Source organism: Scylla paramamosain, chromosome 35 (genome assembly GCF_035594125.1).
Source record: "Scylla paramamosain isolate STU-SP2022 chromosome 35, ASM3559412v1, whole genome shotgun sequence".
Lineage (NCBI taxonomy): Eukaryota > Metazoa > Arthropoda > Malacostraca > Decapoda > Portunidae > Scylla > Scylla paramamosain.
In genome coordinates this window covers 11964427-11989680 of record NC_087185.1, presented here as the reverse complement: position 1 = coordinate 11989680, position 25254 = coordinate 11964427, and the positions used below count along the sequence as shown (strand labels likewise).

General features: G+C 38.6%; 1 protein-coding gene across 1 annotated transcript in view; it reads right to left on the bottom strand.

The window, feature by feature from the left end:
• LOC135090456 (glutamate--cysteine ligase catalytic subunit-like) overlaps nt 1-20123 on the bottom strand; it is a 174610-nt gene extending 154487 nt beyond the window's left edge. Inside the window, exon 1 of the mRNA XM_063987194.1 lies at nt 20012-20123. The gene's annotated coding sequence lies outside the window, so the exon portion shown is untranslated. The remainder of the gene's footprint in view (nt 1-20011) is intronic.
• Between the last annotated feature and the right edge of the window lie 5131 nt (nt 20124-25254).

The window sequence follows — 25254 nt, the reverse complement described above, 5'->3', positions numbered from 1 at the left end:
ACCAGTAGTAGGAGGAGGCAGTAGACACCTGCCGAAACGATAATTACTCCCAGTGAGGTCTAAAGCACTGTTCAGGTGGTGCTGTGAACTTATCATTAAACCCAGCTGTGACCTCACTGAACGTTTCCCTTTGTGTCTCACAACACAGGGGGGCAGTCACAGCCTACCCTCTAAAGACAAATCTCTTCCTCCACACAAAACTACAAGCACCTAATAACACACACACCCTTCACTTAAAGATTTTAAAATCATGGCGACTCCTACACCAGCCTCGGAGTCCCCATCTGGGGAGGAGACCATAAATGTCCCCAGGTCGGACTGCCTTTCTGTCGACGACCCTAATTGTCTTGACACCCCCCCTCAACTTTTTCTTCGTTAACTTCTGCAACATCCGCGGTCTAAGATCTAATTTTCAATCTGTAGAACACCACCTCATCTTCTTTTCCTCACTGAAACTCAGGTGTCTGAGGTAACTGACAGTAGCCCCTTTTCTATTCCCTCCTACTTTCTCTATCCTCATTTTCGATCCAAAGCTGGATGCTGCCTTTATGTGCGCAATGACTTAACCTGCTCTCGTGCCCACGCTCTTGAATCTTCCGAGTTTTCCACCATCTGGCTACGACTACAGAATCACTCTCATACTAAATTTATCTGTGCTGTATACCTTTCACCTAACTCCTCTGACTATAAGAAATTCTTTGACTACTTAACTTCTAAAGTGGAGCACATTCTGACCCTCTTCCCTTTAGCAGAGATCTCCATTCTTGGAGACTTCAATGTTCACCACCAGCTTTGGCTTTCCTCTCCCTTCACTGACCATCCTGGTAAACTAGCCTACAACTTTGCTATCCTCCATGACCTAGAGCAATTGGTACGACACCCTACTCGTATTCCTGACCGTCTTGGAGATACGCCCAACATTCTTGACCTTTTCCTGACCTCTAATCCTTTTGCTTCTGCTATCATCCTTTCTTCTCCGTTGGGCTCCTCCGATCACAATCTCATATCTGTATCTTGTCCTATCACTCCAATCCCTCCCCAGGATCCCCCTAAGCGAAGGTGCCTCTGGCGTTTTGGCTCTGCTAGTTGGGGGGACCTGAGGAGGTATTTTGCTGATTTTCCTTGGAATGACTACTGCTTCCGTGTCAGAGACCCGTCTTTGCGTGCTGAATGCATAACAGAGGTGATAGTGTCTGGCATGGAGGCGTACATTCCTCACTCTTTTTCTCGATCTAAACCTTCTAAACCTTGGTTTAACACAGCTTGTTCTCGTGCTATACATGATAGAGAGGTGGCCCACAAAAGGTACTTAAGCCTTCCATCATCAGAATCTCATGCACTTTATATTTCTGCCCGGAACCATGCCAAGTCTGTTCTCCAACCAGCCCAAAACTCCTTCATTAAATGAAAATGTCAAAACCTTTCAAGATCTAACTCCCCTCGTGACTTCTGGCATCTAGCCAAAAATATCTCCAATAACTTTGTTTCTTCTTCTTTCCCTCCTCTATTTCAACCAGATGGCACCACTGCTATCACGTCTATTTCGAAAGCTGAACTCTTCACTCAAACCTTTGCTAAAAACGCTACCTTGGATGATTCTGGGCTTGTTCTTCCCTCTCCTCCACCCTTTGACTACTTCTTGCCACCTATTAAAATTCTTCGCAATGATGTTTTCCATGCCCTCGCTGGCCTAAAACCTCGGAAGGCTTATGGACCTGATGGGGTCCCTCCTATTGTTCTCTGAAACTGTGCCTCCATGCTCGCACCTTGCCTAGTCAAACTCTTTCAGCTCTGTCTGTCTGTCTGTCTGTCAACATCTACCTTTCCTTCTTGCTGGAAGTTTGCCTACATTCAACCTATTCCTAAAAAGGGTGACCGTTCTAATCCCTCAAACTACCGTCCTATTGCTTTAATTTTCTGCCTATCTAAAGTTTTTGAATCTATCCTCAACAGGAAGATTCTTAAACATCTACCACTTCACAATCTTCTATCTGATCTGTATGGGTTCCGTCAAGGCCGCTCTACTGGTGATCTTCTGGCTTTTCTTACTGAGTCTTGGTCATCCTCTTTTAGAGATTTTGGTGAAACTTTTGCTGTTGCCTTGGACATATCAAAAGCTTTTGATAGAGTCTGGCACAAAGCTTTGATTTCCAAACTACCCTCCTACGGTTTCTATCCTTCTCTCTGTAACTTCATCTCACGTTTCCTTTCTGACCGTTCTATTGCTGCTGTGGTAGACGGTCACTGTTCCTCTCCTAAATCTATTAACAGTGGTGCTCCTCAGGGTTCTGTCCTGTCATCCACTCTCTGCTTATTATTCATTAATGATCTTCTAAACCAAACTTCTTGTCCTATCCACTCCTATGCTGATGATACCACTCTGCACTTTTCCACGTCTTTTCATAGACGTCCAACCCTTCAGGAGGTAAACATATCACGCAGGGAAGCCACAGAACGCTTGACTTCTGATTTTTCTAAAATTTCTGATTGGGGCAGAGCAAACTTGGTATTGTTCAATGCCTCAAAAACTCAAGTCCTCCATCTATCAACTCGTCACAACCTTCCAGACAACTATCCCCTCTTCTTCAATGACACTCAAGTGCCCCCCTCTTCTACACTGAACATCTTCGGTCTGTCCTTTACTTATAATCTGAACTGGAAACTTCACATCTCATCTCTAGCTAAAACAGCTTAGAAGGAATAAGAGTTCGGTGCAAAAGGAGAAGGGTTCTGTCTGTCAGCATCCCATGAGGTATGATCCAAGACACTAAAGAATGACAGCGCATACATATCTGCTGCCTTAATATAACTAAGATGAGATATTCAAGTCAGGCGTTTGTCAAATATGTCTCAGAAAATGAGTTTCCTCCACACAAGAAATGCTTCTATAATACAGATACGGATCTGGGTCACGGTAAACACCACGAAGGCGGCAAAAAATGTAAGGCTATAGTTTTTAAAGGAGCGCAACTGGCGAAAATGTTATCTCGGTTATTTTTTACCCAATCAAGCTGAAATATTTTCACACATGAGAATTCTGAACGTACATTATTTTTGGTCGAAGTGTTGTTTCTCCAAAAGTCGGTGGTTTTTCAGTTATAAGCCATTTTTTTCCTTTTTTTTTTTTTTTAATGAGCTAATCTATGAAGAAACTTACCTTACATGTTTTTGCTTGACACAATAGTTAGATTAAGTATTGTACTACAATCCTGACCCAAAGTTTGTAGATCAGACAGAAATTAGATTTTACAAATTTTTATTTTTGCAGTTTTTTTTTTCTTAATTATTATTCAATGAAAAATTTGGATTTTGAGTTAGAGCAATGATTTGGGTAGAGATTTTTTTTCCTTTCTTTTCTCTACTGAAAAAAAGAAAACAGACTGGAAATTGGTTGATCATTTTTTGAGATATACTCATTTGAAGTTAAAGATTTTTAGTTTTGAGAAAAACGCATTTAAAGTTTTGCTTACATTTACTAACAATAAATAGAAAAAAAAATTACAAATTACATGGGGGCAAGGTAGGACATTTGTACCAACTACTAGTGTGCCCCAGCCTGGTATGATGTATCTGTTAATCTCTTCCTCTTCCTTCCAGTCTGGGTTTCCTGCTGTGTATCCGCTCCTGCTTTTGTTTTCTTTTTTGTGTCTTGGTGTTTGGTGCCTCTTTCTCTCCTTATCTGTTCTCTCTTGTGCTTTAGTGATGGGGCTAGACACTCCAAACCCAATGCACTGCAGCAAATTGGACTCAGAGTATTCAAAATTGTGCTCCCAAATTGTCATCTGAGACACAAAGCGAGTCCTGTGCAGTCCAGCGTATTTGTCCTTTGACACCTTCCTCCAGACTTTTGAGTGTAGACTCTAGTTTGGATTCTGGATGCGTCCAGAGAAGCACTTCTGCAGCAGTGCTGGATTTGCAAGGTCTTTGTAAACACCCTTTACAAGCTCCAGCTGCTCGCCAGGGATGTTGGACAGGTAGAGTTTCTTGGTGCTGTGAGGCTCCGGCTCCTTCCCCAGAGCCTCTGCCCTCTACACGAAGCACCAAGACTTTTCTCCAGGTGGACAGAGACTATGCTGTACGACATCCTTGGCAGACAGGTGGTAAAAGACGACATGGTTGGCGGTGCTGCGGTCCTGGGAGTCTCGCATGAACAAATGACAGAGCATTTCGAGTTCATCCCCTTGTTACTGACAACAACCTCGACATTCTTCATGCATTTGCCACAGATCATGTTGCTGAAGACTTCGCAGCTGTGTACTATTCAGCAGTACATTCGTCTATGATATCACACCTGGAGGAGGTGTACATGGAAGAGGTAGTGGTGGGTGTTGATGGGTTGCCGCAGCTGACGTCGTGGCGGGGATTTTGGTGGTGGTGGTGGTTGCCAGGGATGATGTTTGATGTTCCTTTCCATCTGCTCTTCTGGCAAGCTGCAGCTGTCGAGCTGCTATACCACTCTTCCCTATCTTCCTTTTAGGCATTGTGCTCAGATATTCAACAAAGCAATGAAGGAAAAAGCGACACGCAACTACATGTGTGTGGCGGTAAGGCAGCACTGAGGCAGTATTGCCACTCTAGAATTTGGGAAAATACGAGGTTGTGCCTCCAAAAGCCACAAGACTGACCTAAACCACCTAAAACCACAAGACTTTTTTTTCACAGTACGCGAATATTAATCTTGTTTTATAGTCTCAAAATATGTATGTACTGTAAATGTCTTACCTAGGATTTAGATGTAGATTTGAAGTGGAAGCTTTTCCTCAGCTTCGTCCGCTTCTTCAGGGTACATAGTTGCCACTTCCAGCTTGGAACAACTCTCCACATAGCGCTGGTGACACTTTCCATTCTTCATGTCACTAAGCAGAGATTTTGATGGGTTCCAACTGCAGCAAGATCCTCCTTGCCTAGCAACTGCTTGCTTTGCAAGATTCTGTTTGCAACTGTTTCAGTTAATAGCCTATTGGAATGCTTGGTTTTGATGACGTTGATCTTTGAAAACATCAGCTCAACTGCAGCAGATGAATGTGGCAATACCAGTAAATTTCGCATGAATTCTGCAAGGTTAGAAAATTTTGCTTTGCCTCTTACATCCTTTACTTCATAGTTCTTGCCAAAAAGATGTTGGTAACAGGCTCAAATTTCGAAGACTTGTCTTGGCATGCAACAAATCTTCTCACTGTTCTTGCAAGTCATCAAGGTGTGACTCTTTCACGAGTGTCGGGAAATGAACAGCCAACTGTGCAATTGACGTAACTTGTCGTTGTGGAGAGAGTGCAACTTTTGGATCAACAACTGAAAGTTGTGCTAGGACACCATCTTCTTCTAGGGGAAATCTCATTCTTATTTGTGCACACATTTCCACTAAAAACTTTTGGCAGTCAGCAAGGAACCTTGTTTTACTTTCCCCTAATGGTTCTTTCAGCATCAGAGCATCACATCTTCCACCAAGTTTTATACTGTTCACATCAAGGTGCAGAGATACATCACGAGGATTAATCACAGACAGTTGACCCTCTAGTACTTCATTCTTAACAAACATGCTTAGGAGGTCTCTATATTCATCAGAAATCGAGGAATAGAGTGTACTAAGCCTGAAGTACTCTGCTTGGAACTCTATGTTCATTTTATCCACTTTTCCAAGTACGTAGTTCAGGAATAACATGTGTCTAGTTCCCCGACATACCATTGTCTTATATATATATATATATATATATATATATATATATATATATATATATATATATATATATATATATATATATATATATATATATATATATATATATATATATATATATATATATATATATATATATATATATATATATATGATGCTCCATCTAGCTTATCTGTTTCTGAAAGAGATTCAGATTGAAAAAAATAGCAGGAGAGCATCCCACTGGTCAAGTACTCGAGATATTACATGTCCTCTGGACAACCAACGAGTCTGTTAAAGTTTAATCATTTTGCGCTTTGGGTTCTGAACGACCTCTTGAATCAGTTTAAACTGATGCTGATGTTTGCTACTTTGTGAAAAGTAACAACAAATATCCTTAAGAAATGCTTCAAGGAAGGATGGCAAATGGACACATGCATGACTTGCACATAGTGCAAATGAATGACAGACACAGCCAAGAATAAATACATATGGTATATCACCCTTCAAGCGTGCCTGAAAGCCACTACGTCCACCCATCATCGTAGAGTGCTTTGAAACAATTATTTTACAGCTTTGTACAAACCCTCTGCACTGGCATTTTCAACCTCCAAGATACTAATAATGCATCCGTCACTTTCCACTTGTTCTTGTCATAGCAAGACATTGCATGACAGCAAGTATTTGCGACACTGATATGTCTGTGCTTTCGTCGATCATTAGAGAAAACTTGTTTTTCTTGCATATCTCCGTAATTTCTTCCCGTTCTTCCCACGCTAATCCATATTGCATGACATATGAAGCCTTGTTTTTTTTCATAGTAATTTTCTTCACTGTATCACAGTCTGGAGACATCCTTTTCATTACCTCAATCAGGTGGTCTGCCTGGGTAAATGCCATTCTATGTTCTGCCATATACCCAGACAGCAATAATACTGCATTGTGAACTTTATCTTTCGGGTCTTCAGTTGGTTTCTTTATGAACTGCTTAATATTCACACACTTTTTCTTTGATTCATAGTTTTTTATGTGATTTGATGTAGCTTTGTGGCTTATCAAATCAGCTTTGTTAGGATTCCTTACCTTGGAATCACACACTACACATACATATCTTTAAGATCTGGCTTGATCCATTCTTTTAATTTAGGCTCAGTTAACCACTCACTATTAAATGACTGGTTGTACCACATTTTTTTTTTTTTTTTTTTTTAAGTTTTATCTCCACTGCAGCTTGCAGTGGGGATCTCAGAATCACTCATTGTCTCAACAAATTATCAATTTACCCGTTTTATCACCGCGATGTATCCAAAACCAAACTGAGGGAACCCACTTCAATAGTTCAACTGAGGGAAGTTCTGGCACTAGTCGGACTGACTAACATATAACACATAACACTAACGGGGAGCATGGGATTCGTATTAAGGCAAACTTGGATAGATCTAATTAGGTAGCAATAATCAGTTACTTTTTTTTCTTTTTTAATGAAAACTACAAGATTTGTTGGATTTTAAGGAAAATCTACGAGACTCCAAGATCGAAGCAAAAAATACTAGATCTAGTAGGAAGACACAAGGACTGGCACACTGTACTGAGGCCGTTGACGGTCAACCTGACTGTGTGACCTCGACAACCAGTCCATCCACCCGCTGCCCGCCTTTAGGCTGCCAGGCGTAAGAGGCCACAAAAACAAAACTGCGAAAACCGCATATTTCTAGCTTTCATGAGACCTAGAACATCAACACTCGTAAAAGAGGATATTTAAAAGGCCAGCACCCTCACCAAGCGCCCTTTAAATGCTCGTCAAGCCCTTAAATTAATGCGTTGATGGCATTTAAACTTTTCCCTACAAACATCTTGCCTGCATCTAAGAGAATATGGAGAAATACAGAAAACTCATTTTTTAAGATAAACTCTTCCAGTTGCGCCCCTTAAGCCGAGAACCGAAATTCCCGAGTTGCAGCCCAATGAAAAATCCTATTAATTGCTAACTGCAACTTCTTTTCAAACAAATGCATTCATGCCGCAAAAAAGGAGATTGACAAGGCATCGACATATAAGCTACCACGAACTCCTGGAACCGCACCAATGACACTGTTTAAAGACAGCTACAGCAAAAAGGGCGATTCTGAGTATGCTTCCTTGCGGCACACCATCATCACGTGGGCGAGCTTCAAACAGAACACCCCAAATCCGTACCCATAAAAAACGATGGGATAAAAAACACTGTATAAAAATAGGGAGTCGGCCACGGAAACCGAACTCAAGCAGACTGAGTAAAATATCGTGGCACCAAGCTGTGCCATATGCTTTCTACAAAAAATATATAAATAAATGAATAAATAAATAAAAAATATAATAATAATAATAATAATAATAATAATAATAATAATAATAATAATAATAATAATAATAATAATAATAACAATACTAATAATTTGATATGATGCTGTTTACTAGCGAATGCTTCACATAAACATTTAAACATTTAAACATTTATTAATAGCCAATAAAGTCAGGATATAATATGTTTTATGTATACATTTATATTAGGCCAGCCTTTTTATAAGCATAAGTTTTTCCAGGCACAAAATAATAATAATCTTAATAATAACAAACAATAATAATAATAATAGAATTAATACTAGTTGAGAAAAATCAATGAAATATTAAACATACAAATTACAAACTATTAAACAAAACTAGAATTTATAATGAAACTAGAATATAAACTAAAAGAAACAAAGCAAAATCAATACACAATAATAGAGATAAAAAATAATAAATAAATAAATTAATTAATTAATATATAAACAGGAAAAGAAAAACATACAAAGTAGAGAAAATTAGATACGATACAGCACACAGTACTATATAAGGAACAGAATCAGGAAAGATAAGGTTAGGTCGAACTGAAGGAAAAAAGGGAATCTTGTCATATAAGAATTAATAAGAATCCTACAGATGACACTTAAGTTTGTGTAGAGAGAGGGAGCATTCTTAATATCCTGAGGAAGAGAATTCTAGATTTTTTTTTACTTTTTATGTAGGAAGAACACTGGCCAAGGGCAACAAACAAAAAAAAAAAAATGCTTACTGAAATGCCAGTCCCATAAAAGGGTCAAAGCTGTAGTCAAAAATTGATGTATAAGTGTCTTGAAGGAATTCAAGTCATAGGAAGGTGGAAATATAGAAACAGGCAGGGAGTTCCAGAGTTTACCAGAGAAAGGAATGAATGATTGAGAATACTGGTTAACTCTTGCATTAGAGAGGTGGACAGAATAGGGGTGAGAGAAAGAAGATGTCATGTGCAGCGAGGCCGCGGGAGGAGCGGAGGCATGCAGTTAGCAGGATCAGAAGAGCAGCTAGCACGAAAATAGCGGTAGAAGACAGCTAGAGATGCAACATTGCGGCGGTGAGAGAGAGGCTGAAGACAGTCAGTTACAGGAGAGGAGTTGATGAGACGAAAAGCTTTTGATTCCACCCTATCTAGAAGAGCAGTATGAGTGGAACCCCCCAGATATGTGAAGCATGCTCTATACATGGACGGACAAGGCCCTTGTACAGAGTTGGCAGCTGGGCTGGGGAGGGGGGACGGTGAGAAAAACAGACGTCTCAGAACACCTAACTTCATAGAAGCTGTCTTAGCTAGAGATGAGATGTGAAGTTTCCAGTTCAGATTATAAGTAAAGGACAGACCGAGGATGTTCAGTGTAGAAGAGGGGGACAGATGAGTGTCATTGAAGAAGAGAGGATAGTTGTCTGGAAGGTTGTGTTGACTTGATAGATGGAGGAATTGAGTTTTTGAGGCATTGAACAATACCAGGTTTGCTCTGCCCCAATCAGTAATTTTAGAAAGGTCAGAAGTCAAGCGTTCTGTGGCTTCTCTGCGTGAAATGTTTACCTCCTGAAGGGTTGGACATCTATGAAAAGACATGGAAAAGTGCAGGGTGGTATCATCAGCGTAGCAGTGAATAGGACAAGAAGTTTGGTTTAGAAGATCATTAATGAATAATAAAAAGAGAGTGGGTGACAGGACAGAATCCTGAGGAACACCACTGTTAAAAGATTTAGGAGAAGAACAGTGACCGTCTACCACAGCAGCAATACAACGGTCAGAAAGGAAACAGATGAAGTTACAGAGAGAAGGATAGAAGCCGTAGGAGGGTAGTTTGGAAATCAAAGCTTTGTGCCAGACTCTGTCAAAAGCTTTTGATATGTCTAAAGCAACAGCAAAAGTTTCACCAAAATCTCTAAAAGAGGATGACCAAGACTGAGTAAGGAAAGCTAGAAGATCACCAGCAGAGCGGCCTTGACAGAACCCATACTGGCAATCAGATAGAAGGTTGTGAAGTGATAGATGTTTAAGAATCTTCCTGTTGAGGATAGATTAAAAAACTTTAGATAGGCAGGACATTTTTTTTTAGGTACAGGTTGAATGTAGGCAATCTTCCAGCAAGAAGGAAAGGTAGATGTTGACAGACAGAGCTGAGAGAGTTTGACTAGGCAAGGTGCAAGCACGGAGGTACAGTTTCGGAGAACAATAGGAGGGACCCCATCAGGTCCCTAAGCCTTCCGAGGGCATGGAAAAGATCATTGTGAAGAATTTTAATAGGTGGCATGAAGTAGTCAGAGGGTGGAGGAGAGGGAGGAACAAACACAGAATCGTCTAAAGTAGAGCTTTTAGCAAAGGTTTGAGCGAAGAGTTCAGCTTTAGAAATAGATGTGATAGCAATAGTGCCATCTGGTTGAAATAAAGGAGGGAGAGAAGAAGAAAAGTTATTGGAGATATTTTTGGCTAGATGCCAGAAGTCACGAGGGGAGTTAGATCTTGAAAGATTTAAACACTTCTGTTAATGAAGGAGTTTTTGGCTATTTGGAGAACAGACTTGGCATGGTTCCGGGCAGAAATCTAAAGTGCATGAGATTCTGGTGATGGAAGGTTTAAGTATCTTTTGTGGGCCACCTCTCTATCATGTATTGCACGAGCACAAGCAGTGTTAAACCAAGGTTTGGAAGGTTTAGGTCGAGAAAAAGAGTGAGGAATGTACGCTTCCATGCCAGACACTATCACCTCTGTTATGCGCTCAGCACACAAAGACCGGTCTCTGACACGAAAGCAGTAGTCATTCCAAGGAAAATCAGCAAAATACCTCCTCAGGTCCCCCCAACTAGTAAAGGCAAAACGCCAGAGGCACCTTCGCTTAGGGGCATCCTGAGGAGGGATTGGAGCGATAGAACAAGATACAGATATGAAATTGTGATCGGAGGAGCCCAACGGAGAAGAAAGGGTGACAGCATAAGCAGAAGGATTAGAAGTCAGGACAGGAAATGGTCAAGGCGCATCTCCAAGACGGTCAGGAATACGAGTAGGGTGTTGCACCAATTGCTCTAGATCGTGAAGGATATCAAAGTTGAAGGCTAGTTCACCAGGATGGTCTGTGAAGGGAGAGCAAAGCCAAGGCTGGTGGTGAACATTGAAGTCTCCAAGAATGGAGATCTCTGCTAAAGGGAAGAGGGTCAGAATGTGCTCCACTTTGGAAGTTAAGTAGTCAAAGAATTTCTTATAGTCAGAGGAGTTAGGTGAGAGGTATACAGTACAGATAAATTTAGTTTGAGAGTGACTCTGTAGTCGTAGCCAGATGGTGGAAAACTCGGAAGATTCAAGAGCGTGGGCACGAGTGCAGGTTAAGTCATTGCGCACATAAATGCTGCATCCAGATTTGGATCGAAAATGAGGATAGAGAAAGTAGGAGGGAACAGAAAAGGGGCTACTGTCAGTTGCCTCAGACACCTGAGTTTCAGTGAGGAAAAGAAGATGAGGTTTAGAAGAGGAGAGGTGATGTTCTACAGATTGAAAATTAGATCTTAGACCGCGAATGTTGCAGAAGTTAATGAAGAAAAAGTTGAGAGGGGTGTCAAGACTCTTAGGGTCGTCGACAGAAAGGCAGTCCGACCTGGTGACATTTACGGTCCCCTCCCCAGATGGGGACTCCGAGGCTGGTGTAGGAGTCGCCATGATGATTTTAAAATTTTTGAGTGAAGGGTGCGTGTGTTATTAGGTGCTTGTAGTTTTGTGTGGAGGAAGAGAGTTGTCTTAAGAGGGCAGGCTGTGACTGCCCCCTTGTGTTGTGAGACACAAAGGGAAACAAACGTTCAGTGAGGTCACAGCTGGGTTTAATGATAAGTTCACAGCACCCCCTGAACAGTGCTTTAGACCTCAATGGGAGTAATTATCGTTTCGGCAGGTGTCTACTGCCTCCTCCTCTTAAAGGTCTTAACAAGGCTCTAAGTACATGGTGGAGTGTCGGAAGAGTGTAAGGCGATGGGATGGAAGGCAAAGCTGTTCTCTATGTCGTGTGGGATATTGATGATAAGGAAGTGAGACACTGATCTGATTTTTGTACATACACTTTGCAATTGAAAGTTTAGTTATATCTTGAAGTTTAAGAATTTTTGTGTTTTTAAATAGTGGCGTGGTGTGTTCGAGGTAAGAACTTTTTGTGATAATTCTGATGATTTTCTTATGTAGTCTGTCCAGGCATGTCAGATGGGTGGTATAAGTGATACTCCAAATAGGATTATAGTAAAGAAGGTGTGGATATACATGTACATAATACAAAGTTTTCAGTATTTCACAGGGCATAAAATCTCAATCTATACAGCAATGCGGTGCTTCTTGAAAGTTTGATAGATACATGATATACATGGGATTTAAAGTTAAGGTTTTTGTCAAACATGACTCCCAAAAAACTTAAAACTGGTTGTTCTGCTTATAATGTTATTTTTTATTGTTAATTCAGGCAAGAGAGCATTTATTTTAGTAGAAAATAACATATAGTAAGTTTTATTGGTATTAATATTAAGTCTATTACTTAAGCACCAGTTGTGTAATTTATTAAGTTCTTGATTAGCTTGTAGAAATAATGTTTCATTATTTGAGTTTGTGAAATATAAGGTCACGTCATCAGCAAAGAGGATGGTATTAACAAAGGTGAAAATATTAGTAATATCATTGATATACAGAGTGAACAGAATAGGTCCTAAGACACTCCCTTGTGGGACACCAGTATAAATATTTTGTGTGGAAGACTTATGATCATCATATATTGTACACTGAGATCTGTTTGTTAGATACAGTCTTGGAACCAGGAATGTAGCGATCCACGTATACCATAAAAAAATATAGTTTGTGAAGTAGAATCATGTGGTTAACAGTGTCGAAGGCATTGGAAAAGTCGACAAAGGTGGATAAGACTGATAGTCTACTGTTAAGAGATGAGTAGAAGTGAGAGGAAAAATAGTTAAGGGCATCATAAGTGCTGGAACCAGACCTAAATCCATAATGACATTTACTAAAAATTTTCTTACTTTCAATATAGGCTACTAATTTATTCTTCATTAGTAATTAGTATGTTGACGGAGATTTCATTAACATTTGACATTTTGTTTTTAATAGTCTTGATAACATTCATCACGTCAAAAGAACTGATTGGAGGGTAAATCATAGTTTTGGTAACTTCCATGAAAATATTCAGTGGCATTTCTGATAGCAGGGCGTAGTGCATCATTGAGTCTGTTTGCAATTTCACTAAAATGTTCATTAAGAGCTTCTGCTACTTCTTCAGCCTTGTTAAGTGAGACATCTTTTTAGAATAAAGTGGATATCATTGTTTTTGGTTGATGACGACCTGCTAATTCATTAATAATTTGCCATATTTTCTTAGTATTGTTTTTAAAGTTACTGAAAATATTAATGTAGTAATTATTCTTTGTAGTTCTAATTAATTGTGTAAAATAGTTGCGATATAGCTTATAAGTGTAGTGATTAACAGTTCCTGATTTGTACATCTTGAATAATTTACTTTTGTATTTAATTGAGTTTAGTATTCCTGATGTTAACTATGAATTAGTCGTTTGGCAGTCACAAATTTGGTTACTTTAGGGAAATGTTTGTCGTAAAGCTTATTCAGAGTTTCCATAAAATTATTAAAGTTTACATTTATGTCATCAAAGTTAAGTATATCATTCCAGTTAATTAGAGATAAATTAGTGGTGAATAAGTTATGTTGAAATTTATTAAAGGTTCTTTAGACTATTTTATGCTTAGTGCAAAGATCAAACATCAGTGCAGTATGTAGGAAAGTGGGGAGGTGGTCAGATATGCGGTAGTGGATGATTCCAAAGGTAGATGGCGAAGTGGAGTTTGTCCAAATGTGGTCAAGGAGTGAAGATTGACCTAAATTAGGATTATCAGGAAATCTAGTAGGACGACGTATGTGCGGGAAGTAACTTAATGTTTGCATGGAATTTAAAACGTGGTTAGTTGGCTGATGGGAAGAATGTTCAAGGAGATTAATATTAAAATCCCCAAGTAGTACCGTGTTATTTTTCTTTTTAATAGCTGCTGAGAAAGAATGTTATGTATTATATTCGTGAATTCTTCCACCGCAATATACTTACTATGCAGTCTGTATATAACAGAAAATATAAAGTTAGTTGAAAGTCTTAACATAACTGTGCATATCTCTATGTCATCGTTAACAAAGATATTGTTGAATAGGTACAATTTGAAAGTCAGAGTTAATGAAAAGAGTAACTCCCCCTTGTTCTCTATGGACTCTATAGGAGTGATAAGCAGCATAGCATTCTAGGATATGGAGATGTTAGGTGAAATCCTTTAACCAAGTTTCTGATAATGCAATAACATGTTGTGGGTTATTAAAGCATTTAATGAGAGAGGATAGACTATCAAAATTTTTCGGGAGAGATCTAACATTGAGATGGAAGATGTTTATGCAAGGATATGGCGCGGCACTAATGTATGTCTCTATAGAAGATTCTAGAGATAAAAGAGTATCAGAAGTAGGCCTCATTTTCCTAAAACCGTAGTGAACAGGTGACAAATAATTAAGTAATCCCTTCTTTCCAAGTACCACATAAGCCTAATATTTACCACCTTTTACAGCAACTTACAAATGCATGAGGTTAAGGAAACCGAACGATAATTGGTCGCTAACTGATGATCTTTTTCCAGTCTTTGGAATGTGGATAATTGCAGCAACACCCCAAGAAAATGAAAAATTACCGGTATTGCAATAAACGTATAGAGGTTAAATACAAAGGTAAAAGCTTCGTCGGTTATATGGCTCAAAAAGGATTATGGGATGTCATCGTGACCTTATGATGAATCATGGCACTGGGATAAAGCCATGCGTAGCTCAAAGAAAATGGGATATTATAAGATTCCTCACCAAGGGAAGCAAAATTGACGCCAACAGATTCCAAGTTTCGACGATGAAGTGCCATAGGTGCAGTTGGATCCTTTCTGGAGACTAGTGCTCAGCAAACACATCGGCAACTGTCTCAGGGTCTACTACCTTTTCCCCATCATGGGATAAAACAGTTGGGAGAGGTGCAGAATACTTCCCAGATATCTTGCTGACTCAGTTGAAGACCTTGGTGAGTGTAGTGGGAACTGTGATGGAAGAGACATAACTCTTCCAAGACTCCTGCCAGGCCCTGTTTAAGGTGTGACGAGCACGCGCACGCCCTTGTCGAAAAGCCTCCAACCACGACGTCCCCACGATGTCGTCGATGGCAAGGAAAGGCAGCTGTACAATCTGCATTCCACGAGGAAACAGGACGTTTAGGAAAGTGACCAGAGGTCTTTGGGATGGATTGAAAAGCAGCAGAGTGCAAAACATTAGTGAAGGATGTTGCAGCCTCATCACAGTTTCCTATCTCATACACTGAGAGAGCAGGGGTACTGAGTTCTGTAAACAGCTGCCAATCCGCCATATCCAGACGCCACCGGGAAGGACGCGACTGTGGTGAAGCACTAATTTTTCTGTCTGTCTGTCTCTCTGCCTATCCGTGTCCTGCCGTCTGTCTGTCTGTCTGTCTGTCTGTCTGTCTGCCTATCAGTGTTTATATCATTTTCTTCTGTTTTTCATTATTATTGTTGTTAGTATATTATCATTTTGTGTACTATTCTGTGTTATATTGTGTGCTGTGTTACCTTATTGTGTGTTTTTATATTTTGTGCCTATTGTTCCTTAATTATCTGTACACTTCATGTCGCTCACGCATACACGCTCACAGTCTGCACTCTCTCCTTCATTACCTGCTACAATGTCTACTGACACCACCGCTACTCCTCATATCACCTTCATACACGAATCTCATCACCTTCCTAATTTTTCTGGTACTGGCAAAGAGACTGTTCATCAATTTATTGAGAGAATTGTGAAGAAATGCACTCGACGTGGAGCCACATCTAATAAGGAAAAAAATATCCATTTTAAAATCACGCATCTGTCACGAGCCTTCGAGTCTCGCTGGCCTGTTAGTGAAGTCTGACAGATTTGATGTCTTCACCACTCACCTCAGAAATAATTTCCAAAGTCATTCCAAGCTTGGAACCACTCATTGTCTTCTCAAACTCTCCAGCTCTATCTCAGAGCACGGCCGGTCACACACTAATCCTTACCAGGTAGAAGACATTGATTCCTCTCTGAGCTCAGAATTGATCACTCAGGTGCAAGACTCAAATTGATTTACAAATGACTCACTGTCATCAGATGGGATGAAAAAAACTTATAGCTTATATCTTGTTCACCTTTTTTCTCGATGCTTCAAATTTCTAGGTCGCAAGTGACATCGAATTCCACAAATCAGATTACATATATGATGTCTGCAAAGTAATTTCTGATAAGCATCCCCTTCCCACCTCTGAACCTGTTCGAGCTCTTGTTGCTTCCTCACCTGACTCACCCCCCTCTTCTCATCACCCACTTTTCCGTTTTTCTTTTTCTCGTGGACGTTACATTAGACGTACATCCTCTTCATTTCGCTATCAGTACACTTGATCGAAATCAAGATCAAGAAATGTCACCTGTAACCGTTGCATGCTGCCAGGTCATGTTCCTGCACAGTGCAGAGTTGTTCTTGATAGTTCAGGAAGACACTCCTTCAGTCCTGAAGGAGTGTCCTGAATTCTGTTCCTTCCACAAAAAGGTAGGCCATTTCTTACAAGATTGCAAGTATTATCATGCACAGTCTCAGACAACAACAATCTCCATGCAAAGGTGCTGAGTTGAGATCCGTTCTTACCACAATCGATTAAAATGGATTCTGCAAAATCGTGCTGAAAAATGTCACATCTACGCCTGTCAAGCTCAAAGCAGATGTGCTACTCGGAGTAGCCTTGCTCTGAGAAAGTTGTAATCTTGGATGATTTACCTTCTTCTATCAATAATGTATCTTCATCTGACAGTCATGACATGTCTTCTCTCCCGCATATCAGAGATGATCTGATATCCGTACTTGATTTCCCAGAATCTCAACGACTTCTGCAGTGGTAAGTGTGAATTCCAACAGGAATCCACCACCGCATTTGTAGTCAGGTTTGTTTGGCTAGTGGGGCGAGGCACACACACGCGGCACCTGTCTGGACTTGACAAACTACTGAGAGAGGGAAGGGGCAACAAGACACAGGCTTACTAACATTCCTGTCTTCATTGCTAGCACAGAGCAGTACCACAGGACACAAGGCACACTACCACACTACAGCATAAGTCAGGGTCGCACCACCGGCCCTCATTCTGCTAAGCGACTAAGCTAGGTAGCACGTCCCACCTCACAGAACAGCTGGAGGCGCACAGCACACTTCGAGGTCACAACTCGTACACAGCGCCGCACAGCTGGCGTGAGCTAGTAACTGTCTTAGTCTGCCGGGGAACACAAATCTCACACCATGCCCCGGGGCGCAGTCACGTCGTTGCAGCCGCAGGCGACCAGCGTCATAGCGTCACACAAGGAGAGCACGCTGCAGACTTACCGGCATATGTGTTGCGTAGGTGGAAAACAGGCGGTCTCTCTTTTCTTTTTCTTCGTCTTGCGTTGCAGTGTGGTGAAGGCGAGGAACGAAGGCTCTCTCCCCTTTCTCTTGCTCTGGCGTCGCAGTGTGGCGGATGCAAGGGACAGACGCTTTCTTCTAGGAACGAGCGCTTCTCTTCCCTTGGAGACCGCCACAGTCCCTTATATATTGGCCGGCGTGCTGCTGCTCTTCTAGGAGTTCTTCCTGTTTCCAGTCTCGACTATCAGCTCGCTTCTTGATTTCAACGCTGCCAACGCCCATCTTCACTACTCGCGGCAAAGTGCTACCAACGTCATCCCCCCATTGTAATATATATATATATATATATATATATATATATATATATATATATATATATATATATATATATATATATATATATATATATATATATATATATATATATATATATATATATATATATATATATATATATATATATATATATATATATATATATATATATATATATATATATATATATATATATATATATATATACATATATATAAAACATATTGTAAGATAATGTTTCAGACCTCCGTTCCGATACCAATATCAGCGTTACGAACCCAACTATTTCAATTCCTTTCTCGTTGCTATACAGGCAAGGTGTGTGTGGACACTCATTGGTTTCTGTAATGCATTTTGTATTTTCGGCTTTGTGGTGTTTTGTTTTTTGCGTGTAGTGCCATGTGATGCGAGTTTTATACAAATTTTAATTAGTGTTTTATTTATTTTTTTCTTTTCTTTATTTTTTTTTCTTTTTGCCTGAAAATGCCTGAAGAAAGAGATAAAACGTAGGAAAAGAATGAAGTTGAAAAAAAACTTTGTAATTCTCCTAAAAAAAAAACAAGTTATCAAGTTCTTTACACCATATATATATATATATATATATATATATATATATATATATATATATATATATATATATATATATATATATATATATATATATATATATATATATACGTATATATATACGTAGGAAAAGAATGAAGTTGAAAAAAAACTTTGTAATTTTCCTAAAAAAAAAACAAGTTATATATATACGTATATATATACGTAGGAAAAGAATGAAGTTGAAAAAAAACTTTGTAATTTTCCTAAAAAAAATACAAGTTATCAAGAAGTTCTTTACACCATATATATATATATATACTCGTATATATATATATATATATATATATATATATATATATATATATATATATATATATATATATATATATATATATATATATATATATATGGTGTAAAGAACTTCTTGATAACTTGTTTTTTTTTAGGAAAATTACAAAGTTTTTTTCAACTTCATTCTTTTCCTACGTTTTATCTCTTTCTTCAGGCATTTTCAGGCAAAAAGAAAAAAAAAATAAAGAAAAGAAAAAAATAAATAAAACACTAATTAAAAGTTGTATAAAACTCGCATCACATGGCACTACACGCAAAAAAACAAAACACCACAAAGCCGAAAATACAAAATGCATTACAGAAACCAATGAGTGTCCACACACACCTTGCCTGTATAGCAACGAGAAAGGAATTGAAATAGTTGGGTTCGTAACGCTGTGATATTGGTATCGGAACGGAGGTCTGAAACATTATCTTACAATATGTTTTACATGTTATAAGATAATGTTTCAGACCTCTGGAGCTCCGAAACATTATCTTACAATATGTCTTACATATTGTAAGATAATATTTCAGTTCCTCTCTCGTTACTGTACAGGCAAGGTGTGTGTCTACACTTATTGGTTTGTGTGATACAGTTTTTAATTTTAGTATATATATATATATATATATATATATATATATATATATATATATATATATATATATATATATATATATATATATATATATATATATATATATATATATATATATATATATATATATATATATATTTTTTTTTTATTTATTTATTTTATTTTTTTTTATTTATTTTTTTTTTCCAGCGAAAATGGAAACATGCTCTTAGACTATGTATCTATCGTAACTTCACCTATCTCATAAATCTTAATTTTATTGAGCTGAAGTTGAACGATGTGCTGCGTGTCTCCTAGTATCACTCTTTTACCAAACTTCTGTTTTTTTTTTTTTTTTTCGTTAATATATTAACATTCCGTACCATTCCCAGGCTTCAAAACGAAATGAAAATTAACTTCCTATGATCAATTGTATGTTTGTGAAGAATCTGCTACACTAAAAGTTGCTATTCGTATTCATGATTTTTTTTTTTTAATTCATTACATGTGATCCTCCATACGACCGGAGGAATACCATTTGACGTGGAATTAAATGCTCTAACAGACCATCTACTCGTAAAAATGTATTTTTAGTTATCTGTCAAGGCGCTGCGCTGGGTGCGTACCGATGCTCGTTCATCGACTACTGGTCTATACTGGTCTTTATATATCGACTACTGGTATTACTATATACATGAACAAAAGTACTATTTTACAGTCACTTACCAATATGTTCGTTGGGTAAAATCCACTGCCGACTGCGCAGGCTGAATACCAGAGTGCAGCTACTGACTGAACTGATAAGTGTGGCTACACGTGCAGAGAATTTGGGGGAACTGTTCAGAGGGGAGTTGCCAAACAGAAATTATGGAAATCAGTCAGTGCAGATAGACTATCAGTAATATCAGATCGATATTATGCTAAAGCTGAGGTGAAGGGATTTCCTTTGATTTAAAGATAGTAGAAAGTCCGTTGTATACATCAAATCTACACGTATTCTCTGTTAGTGCCTCTTCAGGGAACTGCGTGCGACAGAATAGCTATTAGTTGATTTTCTGCTTTAGGCTTGTTTATAGCCTTGCTCTTTCCCACTCCCTTTACGGGTATCTATGATGCCAAGTAGCCTATTATTTTACTTGCCGTTTATCACATCCGTGCTGTCATTGTGTTACGTTTGTCGGTAAATCACCCCGTTCTCGTACAGTAGATTCCTGGCACCTAGGCGGGTTTGTAAGCTCCCAGGTGATAAGCCGCACCGCTATCTCGCTAGCGCTCACGTCAAGCCACATTTTGCATGCTTGAGTGAAAAATATTTCTATATTATATGCTATAACTCACTTCATATAAGGGATGATCAGGTTTGGTAGACACCATCAAGCTCAGTAATGACTGTAGAATCAAGGTGTATTGTAAAAAAAATAACAAAAGAAAAAATAAAATGGTCTTATGACGAAGTGAGCTGCGATGTTAAAAAAAAAATGTTTATAACATGTTTACTTATGCTCGATGTTTTCAAAGGTTGTTCATTGAATGCTGAAATATATTATTACATCACATAGGAAGAACTCTCATGAACACGATAGTGTGATCCGAATGCAGATAAACCTCCACATATTGAAAACACAGACTCATTTGTAGCAACATGTTACTGGACGCAACCATCACGGCGGCGCGACACATGGCGTGAGGAGGCAGAGTGAAATTAAACACTAAACAGTAAAACACCTCTCCCAGTCTGTTGGTGTGTTGGTGGCACATTACCTTTTCACATAATATTAGAATATTACATGCCCAATGCTCCCAAAAGTGTTTTCCGGGTGGACACTTTTTCTAACGCAGCTGCATTCATCATCAAATAAAAATCCTGATGCATTTTCCTTACCTTCAGTAATTCGTACATCATCCACGTCTCTTAAAAAAAAATTCTCAGTCGTTCTGACAGTGATAGGGCAAAGTTTTGTAGTGTTTCAGGTGGTATTTTTCCCCATAAAGCCGTAATCCCCTAACAAGTATTGTCTGTGATATGTATTTTCGTGCACTTAACTCAAGGAATTCCGTTTTGGTTATTTGAAGCGATAATTTCACACATTAAAGGTTTTCAAGAGGATTTTTTTATATATTTTTTATATATATATATATATATATATATATATATATATATATATATATATATATATATATATATATATATATATATATATATATATATATATATATATATATATATATATATATATATATATATATATATATATATATATATATATATATATATATATATATATATATATATATATATATATATATATATATATATATATATATATATATATATATATATATATATATATATATATATATATATATATATATATATATATATATATATATATATATATATATATATATATATATATATATATATATATATATATATATATATATATATATATATATATATATATATATATATATATATATATATATATATATATATATATATATATATATATATATATATATATATATATATATATATATATATATATATATATATATATATATATATATATATATATATATATATATATATATATATATATATATATATATATATATATATATATATATATATATATATATATATATATATATATATATATACCTCAACACACAACTCAGGGACACACCAAACCCATCATACGGATTCTCAACATACACAGGGAAGTATTAGACGCAAACGTTCGCCTGCTAGATTGTGAAGGACCTACAAATTAAAATTGAGATGGCAGACGGTGACGGAGAGACAGGTGTGAGCGGCGTGAATACAGGTGCGCGATTATGTGTTGTGCAGGGCAGAATGCCTGTATGGGAGTAGTGAATGGAAATGCAGTTACGAGGGTGTAGCGGTTGTAAGTGTATCAACAGTGGCGGCGTGACAAGAGGCAGTGGGTGTAGGGGCGGCAAGTAACTGACAGGCCAGGTGTGTGGGGGTAGCGTGTGGGAGTGAGGCGGTGGAGCGGCACAAAGGGTGTGGCAGGCTGACTTGGCAGGAAGCGGGCGGGGCGGTGAGCATGCACAAGGGAAAGTAGTGATGTAAGCAAAGGTGAGTTGGAGGTAAAGAGGGCAAGGCAAGAGTGTGCGTGTGTACTACAGTGTACTACGCGGGTTGTGCATGGGCGTGTGAGGTGATGGTGTGGTGGGCTACGTGATGTGCTGGAGTATTGAATGTATGGCTGTGTGGATGTGTGGTTGTGTTACGTGTTGTGTTACGTTTTGTTTAGGAAAAAAATGAACATAGTTACACTCTACTATATATTCCTTCAAAGCTCTATTTCTTGCTTTTCTTTGATACTTCAGCTAGTGTAGAGCAGTTAAGTCAAACAGCATAGTTAAGACCTAAATGTCTGATGGCACTAGAAATTCACTAATACTCAAATTCAAATTTACAACACCTCTACAGCTAAAAAGGACTAGCCCAAGAAAACAGCAGTATTATAGGCCAAGGATTTGCAGAAAATATACTTCAAGCTCAACTTCAGAGGCACTTTAGTTAATGGACAGTTAGACCGCGATAAATATGAACCACAACTTAGAAACCAGTCATGCCCACACTGGCCTGACTCGTACTTCAATTATGTCCACTTTGGGAAACTGAAGACAGATGGAGCTGAAAACACTGCCAAGAGCGCCACTTGCACTACACGAGAGAACTCAGTCTGCGAGCCTTCGTATAAAACAAAATATTATGCCAAGAAAGACACTGCTGACAGATCCACGAACATTAAGTCTCCTGTATCATCTCAGAATTATGTTTCTAACCCTAAATTACACATCTGATGGTTTTAGATATTTGTGTGTGTGTGTGTGTGTGTGTGTGTGTGTGTGTGTTGTAGTCTACCCCACGGCTCGACTTTTTTCATTAGGAAACAGATGGAGCAAAACACCTTTCTCTTCTTACGTACACTATGCACGCTATGCAATTTACAGTTTAGTTCCTTACTCATAATCTATCTTTACAACAGGCCAGCTATACTAAGCAAAGAGACGCAGCCGAGACAGGGCAATCATACCCAGTCAATTAAATTAACATCTACAAACCTTACATCTTAGCCTTTAAAAACCTTCCCCAATCACATCCCGAGAGACGATCAGCTGCACAATCATTCAACTGAAATACCTTGTACGTTCCAACTGCGGCTTAATTTTGAATCGAAAAGTATACAAAAGTTCGGAACACAAAAATCAAATACCTTTCCCTTGCGCGACGAATATGCTAGACTTTACACTGTCGGCAGAAAACAAGGCCACACCTCAAAGAACTCAGCAATACATTAACATTTTACGAAGTATACGAGTAGATATATCTGAGCAAACAAGTGGAGGAGAAAACACAAAACAAAGGATTAAGAGAGAAGAAAGGAGGAGAAAAAGAAGTAGTGAAGAAGACGAAGTAGTAGTAGTAGTAGTAGTAGTAGTAATAGTAGTAGTAATAGTAGTAGCAGTAGTAACAGTAGTAGTAATAGTAGTAGTATTAGTAGAAAATAGAAGAGTAGAAGAAAAATAACGAAAATGAGAACAAGGACAAACAAAAAAAGACGAGAGGGAAATAAAAAAAAATAAAAAAAGAACACTGAAAGAGTAACAGGAAGATGAAGGTGACAGAATTTCAAATGAAGGGATTTATGCGAAAGTAGAAAAAAAAGGATGCTACAATACACCGCGACTTGGAAAGGATTACCCATGTAAGCGAAACAATGAAGGTACCAGGAGGAGGAGGAGAAGGAGACTATGAGCAGCAACAGGAAGCAAGCTGTGACGAGTGATAAAAGAAGTTTGGTTGAGAGAGAGAGAGAGAGAGAGAGAGAGAGAGAGAGAGAGAGAGAGAGAGAGAGAGAGAGAGAGAGAGAGAGAGAGAGAGAGAGAGAGAGAGAGAGAGAGAGAGAGAGAGAGAGAGAGAGAGAGAGAGACACGTCAAAACAGTATCTGGCTCCACCCTGTTGAAGTATTATTAACATTCCCAACGTCCCCTACACACACACACATACACACACAGTATTTATAACTATTCTCGCCTCGTATTTCACTGCAGACTCGCTTCTTCCTTCATCCAGACAAAAAGAGCCTCATCGATAGGCTCCGGACAAAAGTTAGTACCTAAAGTGCCGTGATGCAGAAAATAAATGGAAACTTGTCAAGACTCCCCTTAAAAAAAAAAAAAAGTTTGCTTAAAGTTAAGGCACCGAGCTTCAGTTGTTGCTACACCAGTGGATTAGACGAGAATTTTGTCATTTGCTGGCATCCACATTTGAAGTATCCAGCACTGATATTTTCTACTCCTACTTCTCTTCCACTTCTCTTTGTTCTCCTTCCAATACTTTTCCTCCTTTTTTATTTTTTCCTCCTCATCTTCATTATCATAAGCCGTTTCCTTTCGTTTTTTTTTCCTATCCTCCTCCCTCCCCTTCCTATCTTCCTCGTCCATTTTTCACATGAATGGAGGGACTGATAGCCAAGTTCCACTCCCTCCCCCACAAATCAGACTGGTGACCTGAAGGTAGGTATTGGTAACCGTTTGCTGGGGACGAGATCTTGACTGGTGACCATCAAAAGGGGAAAAAAGGGACTAGTGACCGTTTGGTGAGGAAAGTCGATTGGTAAGCGATGCGCGGAGAATGATTGACTGGTGACTTTCTTGGGGAATGAGTGCAGTTGGTGAACGTGTAGTGTGAGATGAGTCTAAATGGTAACTATCTTGAGTGATAGTAACCGGTGACTGTCTTAGGGAGTGAGTCCGAAAGGCGATCTGAAATGAGTGCTCGTTGACCGTTTGGAAGAAAATGAGTCCGACTGGTGCCTATAGAGAGTAATGATAGCACCGATCCCTCAGTGGCATGTCGTGCACTTCACCTATCAAATTAATCGACACAGGACAGGGAGCCATGCACGACTCTATGCTGGCTTTGATA